Source organism: Boleophthalmus pectinirostris, unplaced genomic scaffold, assembly GCF_026225935.1.
Source record: "Boleophthalmus pectinirostris isolate CB_2022bp ecotype Guang Dong unplaced genomic scaffold, ASM2622593v1 HiC_scaffold_23, whole genome shotgun sequence".
Lineage (NCBI taxonomy): Eukaryota > Metazoa > Chordata > Actinopteri > Gobiiformes > Gobiidae > Boleophthalmus > Boleophthalmus pectinirostris.
Window position 1 is genome coordinate 7691671 of NW_026571207.1, and position 14232 is coordinate 7705902.

The following is a 14232-nucleotide window of genomic DNA, read 5'->3' on the forward strand; positions in this document are numbered from 1 at the left end:
TGATTCTAGTGAAGGTGTATGGAGTTTAAAAACACAATGAAACACTTCCTGTATTATATGACATTAAAAAAGTGGAAAAGAGGGACTTCAGTTTGAGAGAACTGAGCGTAAATATACAGGGCGAACGAAACAAAACACAACTCCAGGTCTGTCTTTGATGAAGAAACAACATTATATCATACTGTAGATCAGAAAATAGCATAATATGGGCCCTTTAAATGAATCAGATTAGACTTTTCTACACTTTTCCAGACACCCTACATTTTGGCTACATTCAGACTGCAGGGCTGAATGCTTGATTTGGATTTTTTTGTGAAATCACATTTTTTGGCGAGGTCGTTCACATTTCCAATTGAATGAGACTTGTATGTGATCTCCAGTGTGAACTTTAAATGCCGCAAAAGTGTCCCACATGTGCATTGGAGGACATGACGACGTCACACGCAATGAGTGTGCTCAGTGTTTACAGAAGTAGACTAAACGCTGGGCTTGTTTCCCAAAATACAGTCCAGTTCTTCTAAAAATGGACAGGTTACACATTCACAGCCACTTCGTTTGTTTGAGTCTTTAGCCTCCTTGAATTTGGCTTGCAGACCATTTTTTGTTGATGGAGTCAGGACCACCATTTCTTTGCTATCACCCCAAATATTAATAAACTCGCTAACTTCACTTTCCCTCCATTGACTAGATTCCAAGCCTGACGTGTAGGTGAGATGAATGTGACCTGGCTGTTCAGACTGAACTCGCATGTCAAAATATCAGACATGTATCGGTTTTAGGAGCACCTACCCAAAAATCTGAACTGTGTTGTTCAGACTGTCATTAAAAGATCAGAAACAGGTCGCATAGGGGCGAAAAAATCTAATTTGGGTCACTTCAGGCTGTAGTCTGAACGTAGCCTTTGCGTCCACATTTATTTGAAAATACTGATCAAAGCTGTTATCGTATCACAAACCTTTGGCCACTACCTCATATAAACCTAAAAATTTTAATTTAATCTACTCATTGAATCTACTTTGCAAATGTTTAATCTTGCTGTGTTTTTTCTGAGCATAAATGTTTGCTGCGCATATGAGAGAGAGTGGAGTCTATAATGTTATGCAGACAATGTTTAATTCATCAGGGTGAAGACAGAAGGGGAGTCTAGCTGCTCGGACAGAATGTATTAGCATGAACCATACCTGAGCACTGCCCTAACTTTGAAACTTAACAAAGGTCCTTATGTCTTTATGTTCTTGTCTCCAAAAAAAACATAATCACGTTAACATGAGAACTCTGGGGAGGCAGGCGTGTATGAGAGAAATACAATGAATGGAGGTTAGATTTGTCTGGAGAAATATCAACTTTTAGAGCTTAGAAAATATAGTTGGTGAAGAGGAGATGGAGAAGCTGAGGTGGTTGACAGTTTTGCAGCTGCAACTGAGATGAAGCAGACAGCATAGCCAATTGTAGTTGTGAGATAGAAAATATTTATCATATCATATCAAAACTTAACTAAACTTAAACTGATCACTAGCAAAAAGCAAAAAATGCAATGTATCCAAACAACTACTTATCGGATATTCCTGGGTTGTTATAATGTATAAAATAATTCACTTTCTATTGTCTCCCCTCTCTCCCTCCTCTTCCCCGCAACAAATACAAAAGCCACAATACAAATGCAAACGCTAAAACACGACAAAAAGCCACAACAAACCAAAAAGCCTCAACGGAAGTGACCGCGGGACTCTATTTTCTGACCAAGCAACAGGACATCAATCCTGGCCACAAAACAATAAATTACTTTTACTTACGTTTCCCACTTTGTTCACTTCTCTGTTCCTTTACTTTTCACATTCGTATTCTTCTTTAACTTTTCCCATTCACTTCCTGCTTGATCCTTTAACGCTCCACGTGGTCCATCGGAAAATAGAGGACCTCGGTCACTTCCGTTATGGCTTTTTGGTTTGTTGTGGCCTTTGCATTTGTTGTGGCCTTTGCATTTGTTGCGGCCTTTGCATTAAGATAGAGTCCTGCTGTCACTTCCGTGGTAGCTTTTTGTTGTGTTGTCGCGTTTGTATTTGTTGTGGCGTTTGCATTTGTTATGAACCCTACTGGCTTTCGTACACCTGGCTCTATTCACACTTGTGTTGCAAACCAGGAAGACGTTTGGAAAGATGCGATTACAACTTCTGGTGTAGTTACCGACAATGGGTTGCCTAATATGGATCTATTAAAACCGACTGTGATAAAACCCATTGAATTAAATGCGATCAGCGATAAAATGAAGACTACATACGTATGTGCTGTTTGGAATAATCATGAATTCAATGCCCTCGCCTCTTCGAAACGCATGTACCCAGTGCACTCGGAGTTGTGGGGAACATGATGAAAAATGAAGTATAGTTGTAATTGTTGATTAGCCGAACTTAACAGAATGCTACAATGACATGGAGATGAAGAAAACTGGGCCTGGGAAGTTGTAATGGCATCTTTCCAAACATCTTCCTGGTTTGCGACATAAGCGTGATTAGGGCCTATATAAACATTAATAGCAGAAGGGGTGTTACCTTCAACGGCCTCGTTCCTGATTAGCTCGTTGGTTACTATGATACTTGTGGTCAAAATTCCAAATATGGAACTCGGCCCCAAATTCGCCCCATAACTGCCTTAACGTCACACTCTCTTCGTCTATGGTTCTAATCACTAGGTAAGACCTCTACAAACATATTATGTAACGTATGACATTCTTGTATTACTTTTGTTGATCATATTTCAGACTTTTTTTCAAAATATGATGCTTTTGGGTGTGTTTGAAAACATAAACTGTGAACTGAATCTTAATTTAAAAACATAATCTCAAAATCCAATTGCAGGAAATGTCAGAGAAATTGCTATTAGTTATGGCTTAATGGCTTAACCCAACTTCAACTTCCAAAACCTTTAACGCTACACATTTTCATCAAACTTACTAATATGGTTCTAAGTTGCAGAGTTGCAAGTTGCAAGTGCAGAATGTGCAATCAGACTTATACGTAAGTAGCTCATTGGTCACTCATCATTGTGAACAAATTGAACTATCTGTCACCTCAGATTAACAAAGGCGAGGGAAATTTGCACCATTTTTCATTCTCCTATATTTTCTTTTTTACCCGCATAAGCAGACATATTAGTTTCAGACTGACCATGTCTGTCCCTGACTGGCTAATCCACCTGTCAATCATGCCCTTCAGAATGCGGGGAGATTCACCGATGACCAGACTCATTGGAAACGTGTATTTTCTGGATCCCAGGAAAGCGTGTGTGGCATGAATATTAAGAACATTTCTTCAAGACAACAGAATGACAAAATTTGCATGGACAATATGTTCAATATATTCTGATGCCCTACCTCTGAACCTCCAACCATCTCCATCACCTCTACCTCTATCTTAAAGCAAAATCTATTTTTTAAAGGGACAGTGGAATTTTCGACATAGGACCTCATTTCCTAGTGAGCCAGATTGTTGGGAGACGTGTGGAGACACTTTTTAAAATATTCCATCCAGTCCTTGTATTTACAGAGGTGTCAGATGTTCATGTTTTGTAGTCGTTGTTTTTGTTCTGTAGTGTTGTGTGCCCTTGGTGTTTTATTTTGACATTTGCTCTGTCTGCTTCTAGTTTTGAGTTTTACTTTCTGTCTGTTGATGCCCTGCCCTAATGTGTTACACTTGTGTCTGTGTTCTTATATAACCTGTGTTTTCCTCTGCTCTTTGTTGGTCCATTGTCTTTGTCAGTATCATGTTTGTTGTAGTTTCTGTTTTTGGATTTGGGTTCTTCTGGTTTTTTGTTTTTGTTACATTAAAGAACCGAAGTGCAGTCCTGCATTTTGGGTCCTCTCCTGTTTCTTCGTGACCAGAAGTCGCTGGGGCACCGGCTAGCGCATGTCAATGGCCATAGTTAGCCTGTCACTAAAACAGTCTTACCCACTCCACTAAGCACCCGAAACAAAACAATTACAACACCAGACTGTTGATGTGAATAGGCTGGCACCACCTAGTGCCTCCACTCACTTTCATTTCTCGCCAGCAACTAAGTCAGAAATCAAAATACACTAGACGGTTCGCAAAAACCCCGGAAGTGCAAGTTCGGGCATCAGCCAATTAACCAAGAGCCATATATTCTGTGTTGTCAACGATTCCCGACATCGAGGATTTAAAGCTGGAACAAAGAGAATCTTTAGTGAATTTGATCAAGGGGAAAGACGTTATTTCCCTTCTTCCTATGCCTCGTTAGCGGCGCATTACATACGTGACTACCAAAAAGCAGCGATTTATTAAATGATAAAAAGTACCCGCCTACAATCATGCGAACAAATCCTAACACTGTGAGGTCAGACGGTTTCTACGAAGTGAAACCGGCTGATGAATCAGGCTGGATGTAAATGTCTGAGTCGATAGAAGAGAACTAAAACCAAACCTTGCATTTGAAGGATTTATGTCTGAGCAGCAGCAGTGAGTTGTACTTCCTGATAGAAATCATATCACCTAGCACGCATTTTACCGGCAAAGTAAAATTCCGCTGCTGCTGAGAAAATAGTCCCTCAACATGTGACGATTCATACGATGCAAGGTTAATTTTATTTCAAACATTATTCTAACAACAAAGACATTCACATCAACAGTCTGGTGTAATAATAGATTTGCTTTGGGTGTTTTGTGGACTGTTTTTAGTGCTCTGCAAATACAAAGACTGGATGGAATATTTTTTTAAGAAGTGTCTCCATACGTCTCCAACACTCTGGCTAACTAGGAAATGAGGTTATGTGTCCAAAATTCTGGACTATCCCTTTCAGCTTTCAACCATGTTATACTGTAGTTGCTTCCCCTTCTCATTTCCCTTTCGAAGTTGTAATGACGTTTATGGCAAATCTGCTCCCGCTGGGCACGCAGAAGTGTTAACGTGTCCTTGTTTCTTTTATCAAGTCATTTTGGATCAATATTGTGCAAATTATACCATGATGATCCACGGGAGTCATAGATTATAACTATATAGACACAAGCACAATAGATGCTTACGTTCAAACACATTACATTCACACGTTCAAAATCCACACTTGAGCTAGCCTAGTTTTCCTCCCGATATATATGCGCGCGGATCAGGGCAGTGTATAAATAATACAGCGCCCATAAATTAAACATCAACAGTAAGTTTGAGCTAGCCGGCAATCGCTTCTAGCCTTAATTAGAAGCAACAGAAAACAAGAGGAAGGAGGAAAAGAAGACAAACAAGCCAAGGGGAGCGCAGCCTTTGATTTCCCACAATGCACTCTGCTATTACGGCGTGCATATATTTCAGGAGGAGGGTTCAGGCCTTGGAGATACTGGTGTCTATTTGCTTTTGTTAAAATAAGCACCTTGTCTACAAAGGTTCAGCATTTAAGTTCTTCAAAGTTGACAGTGGGCATCCCTGGCGAGTGGATCTTTGGATTGGAAACGTGCAAAAGAGGTGCGTTTTCCCGAGGAACCCAAAGGAGCTGTGGTACAAAGAAGGACGAGATGAAAGGGGGGGATACATGCAAGTGATGTAATACAGTGAGTACCTATGCAAAAATGCAGAATATTTCTGCTTATGTTCAAAGGTTTGTAATGATGAAATTGTCTTGTTGCGCATTCTTTTGTAGTTTTTTTAAAAAGAAGATTGTGCTAGTGTCTACTATATAGTTATATGTTGTATTTTGGATGGTTTAAATCTAGAATGACTTGATAAAAAAAAAAAAAAAAAATCAGCTGACTTTTAAGTTGGAAGACTGCAGTGACCAATAAGTGCAGATGTTGTCGCAAACATCACCACAAAAAAGTATCACTCTGCAATCACCACCAATCCTTCATGAAGCACCGAAAGAAAATACAACTGGAGAATGAAGTAGAGAGCATTGGCCATGTACTGGTGGAGGTGAAACATGGTTTGATTGGAACGATGACGTTTTGGATTCAGGAGTAGAAGGATGATTTAAACATGTGTAAATCATAACTTTTTTTTCCATTGTTTAATTATAAATATGCCATCACAATTTTGTGGTATTTAAATATATTTTAAGATCTTGTAGCACTAGATGTTGTTCCATCCTTACACATTAACATTTAATTTACATTACAAATGTAACTGTATAACGCAGTCACTCAACTGAAGCAGTCCTGGGTGGTTGCTTGGTGTGTAGTTTTAACTGAACACTGTACTGGATAATATGAAACATATCATATTTTTTGGACTATAACTCACACTTAAAAGCCTCAAAATTTCTCAAAAATAAACAGTGCGACTTTTGTATTAATTCTGGTTGTGCTTACTGACCTCGAATTGTTTTTATGTGGTACGCGGTGCTCAAAAATCTGTCAGAATGTTTTAGTACAGCTTTGGTAAGCTACGAAGTCACACAACTTGATGGACTGTTGGAGCATTACGGCTACTGCTGTCAGGAGCCTCACAGAGTTAGTTCGACAGAAGCTGACAGCATCAGTGCACAAGGAGCGAACTGTTTTGTTAGTGCCTGTAGTTTATGCAAATGAACCAAGTGGTTTTAAGTTTAATTTCTATAAAACGTAAACAAATGTACGCAAAGCTGCATTAAACACATTATTACTCAATGTATATTTGAGTTCTCCTCATAGAAAATAATAATAAAAAAAATAATAATAACAATAATCCACATTCACATTCATAATACACATTCACCAAGACAAGGAGGCAACGCCGGGCAAGTTACACCTGGGCTAAGGGATCAGTCTTGTGTCGTCCGTTTGTTTCGCTTAACGCTCCTTATAATCCGGTGCGCCTTATAGTCCGAAAAATACGATATATAGAACAGCGCCTTCCAGAACACCTTGTGCTCACGTCTCTTAGTGACAGAACCTTTCAGTGTAAATCATAAATCATAAAAAAACTATGTAATATTTTTAGTAAAATCTTAAATTAAATGATGTTTTGGTGAAGTAAGTAGACTAACCTGCCTTATGTATTTGATGTGTGCCTTCTCCTTGACTCTTTCTTGGAGCGTTCTCAAAGCAGGCCCTTGGCTGCATCTCCAGTGGAGGCGATAAGCGGTGCATGTGGAGCGGCTCAGAAGCACTCGTGTGCTGCATAAGACATAAGAGCCCTAAACATTACACAAACAGCCCACAACACGCCGACAACATGAATAATGCAGACGCACTGATGTGCACGTCACTTGCACTAGCTTTATGCATGGAGCGGTAATTGTTTTGATCTTTTATGCACTGTTGGCATCTACATCCATGTTCAGGCTTTAATCGCGGTTGGGTGTGCGTGCACTTGTAAAAATAGAATTCCGCCCTTTTTGAACGCGCTACATGTACACATTAACAGAGCAGCTAAATAAACATCAAAATGGCTCGGATTGGGCAGATTTTCCCATTCAGAATCTAAGCGTTGTGTTTCAGTAAGAATTTGCTTCATAACTTTTGAAATCAACAAGTTAAAACACTAATCTTGAAAACCAAACTACATCAACTCAAACTAACTTCATGTAACGCTAACAATAACTATTTTGAAATGGTTTTACAATATATCTGTACTGCGATAATACATAAAAACTAATTTGTGTAATATCGGGCCTTTAAGCCACAACCCTGGAAGCAGAAGACAAGACAAGGCAGATGAGGGGGGTTTACATCATCTCGGGCTGGCTCCATCTACTGATCAGTAACTACAGGTTCATACACACACATTTTGATGATTTGTTGGGAACAAAAACAGTACAAATGTTATAATATAGCAAGCTTTCAAACTTCAAGTACAGTATTCCACCAAACACTTTATATCGACCACATAATATTGATGCCTAACTTGCCATATTTTTCAGACTATAAGTTGCACTTTTTTCATGGTTTGGGTGGTCCTGTGACTTATACTCCAGTGTGACTTGCTTGTGGGTCAGTATCTGCAACTCCTATTACTCCTGTACCACTGTCACTTCACTCTACTGCGTAGGTCTCCTGCAGAAAGAGCCATTATCCTGCTGCAAGTAGCCGAAAACTGTAACTGTGCAGCAGAAAGAAAGTTTGGAGTGAGTGAGAAACTTGTGTGGGACTGGTGAAAATGCGGGGATGGAGAATAAAATAAATAAATAAATAAATTTCCCCCAAAAAGCGACTTATAGTCCGGTGTGACTTATATATATTATTTTCTTCTTCATTACGCATTTTTTGGCTGGTGTGACATATACTCTAGAGCGACTTATAGTCTGAAAAATATGGTACTTTAAGATGATTTGAACAGCTTATAGAAGCTCAAACCCTATCACTGTCAGTATCTTCAAATGCCATTATCAACTCATTAGTGGAATGCCATTTCTTATCAGCTTTTTCTCAGATACTCCGGCCTTTTGGGACTGTCAGCTGTGATCAATAGTCTCCTGGCCTGGTTAAGTGATGGAACGTGACCAGAAGCGCCTTCGTAGCCCAGCCTAGCGTATCCCGGTAGCCTCGCGCTTCCATATTAACATGCAGCGACGGTGGTTTCCCCCGTCTCCGGCCTGCGCAGATGTAGCTCATTCAGGTTTGTCAGAAAAGCTCAGGCGGGGGAGGAGGGATCTAAATGTCACTTGTAATATTAGCAGCAGTAATTAAGAAATACAAGGACACTCTACGGACCTGTGACAAGAAGCGTGACACGGGGGTCGTTCAGTGCCTCAAGTGCAAACCGAGGGAAAATGATCAAAATGAAGCTGGAAATACGCCTGCCATGATAATTACTACAAGGATGTATTGTTTAATTTATAAAAGCTGGAATTTTACTATTGTGTCCCCTGATGCAATGTATGTATTTGATCTTTTATTTGATTTATTTATATTCTTCTTATATTCTTTTATCATTTTATCTTAATTTTTATAATGAATTTTGTGTTGTCTAATAAAAATATACCGTAAGGAGCGAAATATCTTCTTCTCCTGACATACCACCAAAACAAGTCAGGTAAATTAGCTATTTTTTCCAGTATTTGTCTAAATAGAAGAGAACACGACGAAGAGTCAAACATAGCTTTTCGAAGATCATACCTTAAATGCATTTTTGTTTTTGTTTATTCAGTTTGGTAGAAAAAAGGCCTTTAACTTCTGGGTCTTCACTGTTCCTGTTTATCTCTGATTTTGAAAGTAAAATCCACAATTGGTAAAAGCTAAAGATCTTAATAGAATTAGAAAAACTAAGGGCTGCAACTAAAAACTTTCTCAATCATCACACAAGGTCCAGTCTCAATTTGGTAGTTATAGTTATTACAGTTAGACTTAAAGTGCATGTGACTACATCTTTTACCAGTTATTGTTTTATTTGATGGGATAATACCAGTGGCAAATATGTATCATAGTTTTACATCAGTCAAGTGGCTGAAGAAAAGTTGGATTTAAAAAAAAGTGTTGAGTTCCAAAAAAGGAATCCCATTATCTCTATCATCAATGCACAAAAATTCATCTAAAATACAAGGACCATTTACACGCAAGGAACACATTTTTATGATTCAATTAAAATAAATGTTATATTGTAATTTGTCAAATAATAAAAAAACAAACAAACAAAAAACATTCAAAATATAATGTATTCTTCTATGTAAATGTAACCTGGGTCAGAGTGAGTTATAATCCGTGAAGCCTCCTGTCAGGGCTGTAGTGGTGGATTACACAGTACAGAACATCTCTCTGAGCCGTAGCAGACCCTGAGTCAGCAAAGCACCCTGGGAAAGTGAGTTTTAAATACATACACCATATTTCAGTTCACAGAGAGTTCAGGCTCACGGCACCGAGCATCAAAGCGCCTGTCACGGCAACACATCCCCACTGCTCCCGATACACCGGGCTACGTTCTGTGGAATGTTGTTAAATGAAGGGAAAAAAAAGAGGGGTGAGCTGAAAAAAGAAATAAAATCACAAAAATGACTAGGGCAATGTGGGGTGTTACGGGTGGCGTTTCGACTTTATTTGGTCTAAAGCAGGGGTGGGCAAATTTTTTGGCTCACGGGCCACATAGGGTCCTAAAATTTGACTGAAGGGCCGGACAGAAGACAGGACATGACGTGTTAAGAGCTCGGTTCCATTGCATTCATATTTACGCTCATGTAAGATGCGCACTACAACTTTAACACGTAAGATTCAGAACACATGAAAAGTGAATAGATCTGCTCCATGGCACACCACAGGCGAACGTGAATCGTGAGCGGTTTGGTCTCATTGACAAACAGAGCCCACACCACAAAGTTACGCACGGAAACAACTACGCATAGAGTAAAACCAGACTCTCGGGACGTTCCATGCATTAAGATTTGTTACACAGCATCTATAAGTCTTTCTTTGTTTTTTACCCACTCAAAATAGAAACAGTGCAGCTTTATGTCTTGAACACTCATGGTCCGAATACTCCGCCGAAAATGACTCCTGTAAGAACACTTTCCCATAAAGCATTGCGGCCAATATAATACGTCGCACCTCAATGTATATTTATAGTGCGCCATCTACTGGGAAACGCCGGAAATGCAGGAAAAATAAAACATCAACAAGGTTTATTATTGTAATTTATTCCAGTTCAGCGGGCTGGATTAAAAGGTTTAAAGGGCCGTATATGGCCCCCGGGCCGTAGTTTGCCCACCCCTGGTCTAAAGGAAGGGAAAAAAAAGAGTACAGTTTTGCCGTCAAGGTAGCTCTAACAACAACTGATTGATTAATTTATTTGGGTCACAGGTATATTCTAACATAATTCCATCATCATCATCATCATCATCCATCATATTTAAACAGACACAGACTGAAATCTTTGGCATAGATCATCTTGAAACCCATTCATACTCATAAAGCAGTAACATATATCAAAGTACTATAGTACAAATTTCATGTGTCTTCCCAGTGTTAAACATTTAAAATGGAAAAGAATGGTGTGCAATTTTAGGTCTTCTATATAATTGTTCCAGAGGTCCACCCCTTTAACTGTTATGCAAAATTTCATAATGCTTGTTCTGATTTTCTTTTTGATAAACATACCCGTACCTTTGAGCTCATATTTCGGATTTTGAACATATTCTGTGATGATTTTGACAAGAGAACAGGATTTTCAAAGTGTAAAGGTCATAAAATCAAAACATTTCAGAGTTTGAAGGGTTATAAATAATGCATTGGTTGGTTCATTATGAGTTGATAATGTTATTGCTCTTCCTGCCTTACGGAGAGTACACAGTGAACTTCTTTTGACCTTAAGAGCTGCTTATACAGTATACAAAACAAATTTGCTCAAATACGTGGAGGAAAAAATATATACAAGCCCTTTAAACTCATCCATTTTACATTTAATTACCGTATTTGTGGATTATAAAGCACACCGGATTATAAGGAGCATTAACCAAAACAAATGGATGAGACTGATCCCTTAGCTCAGGCATCCACGATCCACTGGCAGATTTTGGCATAAATCACCCGGCGTTGCCTCCCTGTCTTGGTCAATGTGTATTATGAATGTGAATGTGGGTGAATAATTTAAATTTGGATTTGTATTTATTTTATACAAGGAGGACTCAAATATACATGGAGTAATAATGTGTTTGATGCAGCTTTGCCACATTTGTTTACGCTTTACAGAAATGAAACTAAAAATCACATGGCTAATCTGCATAAGTTATAAGCGCTGAAAAAAAAAACAACACACACACACAAAAAAAAAAAAAACAACTGCTCGCTCCTTGTGCCCTGATGTGGTCAGCTTCTGTTGGACTCCAGGAGGCTCCTGACTACAGTAGCCGTAATGCTCCGACAATCCATCAAGCGGTATGGCTTCATAGCTTACCAAAGTCATACTAAAACATTTTGACAGATGTTTGAGTGATATGTACCACATAAAATCAGTCCGAGGTCAATAAGCACAACCAGAATTAATACATACAGTAAGGTGTAGAGGATTATAAGGTGCACTGTCGAATTTTGAGAAACTTAAAGAATTTGAAGTGCACTTTATAGTCCGAAAAATATATTCAGAAACATCCTTTCTGTTGGTGAGCTCTCTTGCCTCTCCACAGATCTGATCTGGCCATGTGGCATCACTGGTTCGTCTACCTGGAGATAGGGAAGTTTAATGCCATATTGTGGAACACCCCAGACAAAGCAGTAACATCTCCATGGAGACAAAAAGGTAGCAGACTCTCTACCAGGAAAGTTACTTTGTGCACCTTTAAAGATTTTCAATTAGGTACATAAAGTGATGAATGCGTAATTATCTTAAAATGCTAATCTGGCAAATATTAGTGTCAAATCTTGAATATTTAAGTGAGTGGCATATTCACATGTTGAAGGACAAATTAACACAAAATGTACTAACAATAAGATTTACTTAGAGTCAATTTGCAACAATGACAAATGTGGAAATGTGTGGTTCTGTTTGACATGTGACAAGTGAATTATGGTAATGACAACTGTAACGCGGGTGACAAAAAACGCCTTAGCAACAAACTCTCTCGCCTTGCTCCTGCTCTCTGTTGTGTCTTTTTGCGTGCGTCCGATCACGTGACCGCGGCCGCCCAATTAGGAGCTTATATTAGCGCGAACCCCGGAAGCGCGGCAGACGCGAGAGAGATAACCGAACGCGTGCTACAGGTATGTTTTTAAGCTTCTATTTGCCTTAATACGCGATGACAAGTTACCAAACTCACAGTTTTAAATGTCAACTTGTAGGAGCCAAATACCGTTGCCCTTTGAGTGCCCAAGCGAGCTGTACAGTGACGATCGCACGGAATTGGTAAGCCACACCGAGTCTCCCGTTCGTTTGTATGGTTAGCTTAGCCTAGCCACTCCTATTGTTTCTGTGGGTCCGGCTAGCCTCATTTATGCCAAATTTCTAATTATTTCTTTTGCACTATTGTGGTCCAAATTGATATGTAATCACCATCAAATGATTACTTTTATTCTCTTTTAGTGTCCACTTGTTTACTTTGCACTTTGTAGCGTTTTTTAACTTTACACTGTGCCTTAAGTTATTGAAATGCCTTTAGCACTTAGCACTTTAAACCCAAAGCTGCTAGGCTATTTGAATGTTTTTTTTCATGCACTTTAATTCAGAAAGGATTTTTAATTAATCATTTTAATTATTTTGATTAATTAATTTAAGTCTAGTATATTGTACAATATTTGAATATTAATTAGTATTTATATATTTTATAATACAACTAGTGTTATTTAATTATATTTATACATGAATTTGTGCACGTTGATTTTACTTTGGTCCTGTTGTTTGCACAGGCCAGGTTTAGATGGTGAGCTATAAACCCAGGTTCTGATCCGCAACCCTGACACTCAACTCACTCCTGCCAGGAACCCCGACACCTCCACTCCTCTGTCCGGGCTGGTAGGAGGCTCTTGTAGCCAGCGTTAAAAACTCACACCTTCCACGCAATGGCTCTACGACCAACCCCAATAATCACCATTCACCGCCACTCCTCACGAACACTTATCCCCCTGAACTCCCGCTCTGGTCGTACGTTCCATATCTCCAACTGTGCGTGGCAAACTGTGACTTTTTGGACCTATGCAATTGGATCAATCTGTTTTTTGGACTCTCAACACTGATTGTTCTTTGTAATAACTACCTCACTATATTATTGTGAAGTTTGGGTTTTACTGAATGGCCATTCCAGCAATCATTAATATATTGTCTTTTGTCATTGTTTTGTCTTAATACATGGTACCGCAAATCTAATTCAGTCTCTGTCTCCTCTCTCCCTGAGCCGCACCTTATCTTCTGGTCACTAGCCCATAATTATTACACTGCGTCTTATTAACAAGTAATTACTACATATTACTACATAGTCACCGCTACTACAATACTACGCAGCGTATTTGCTACACAACGCACCATTCAAATGATACTCAGAATTTTATTGTTTATAAAAATTGTATAATGATAAATTAAATTGCTGTTTTAGAGATTAACAAAATTAGAATATCTGGGAATTGTTTACAACTAAATTTGTTTAAAATGCTTTAGAATGTCAATATTAGCCTGTCTCTACATGTATGCATATATTGGTAAGGTGAAGTGTCTTGCCCAAGGGTTCAAAGTTTTGATACTTTGCAGTGACATTATACTAGGGGGCAGCATGTACAGTATGCCTATGGCAAAATGTTCAGCAGTTACTATGGCGACACAATGCACGCATTAGCAAACACAGCCTGATACGTTTTTAGATATGAAAATTCAAGAAAAAAGACAAAGTGATCATGGACCTGG

At 38.9% G+C, this 14232-nt stretch overlaps 1 long non-coding RNA gene across 1 annotated transcript; it reads left to right on the top strand.

Annotated features, from left to right (window-relative positions):
• The first annotated feature begins 12548 nt into the window (after positions 1–12548).
• On the top strand, positions 12549–13775 carry LOC129410690 (uncharacterized). The gene is made up of 3 exons (XR_008632991.1): positions 12549–12602; positions 12681–12744; positions 13245–13775. It is a non-coding gene; the product is annotated as an uncharacterized LOC129410690 (long non-coding RNA).
• The last annotated feature ends 457 nt before the right edge of the window (positions 13776–14232 follow it).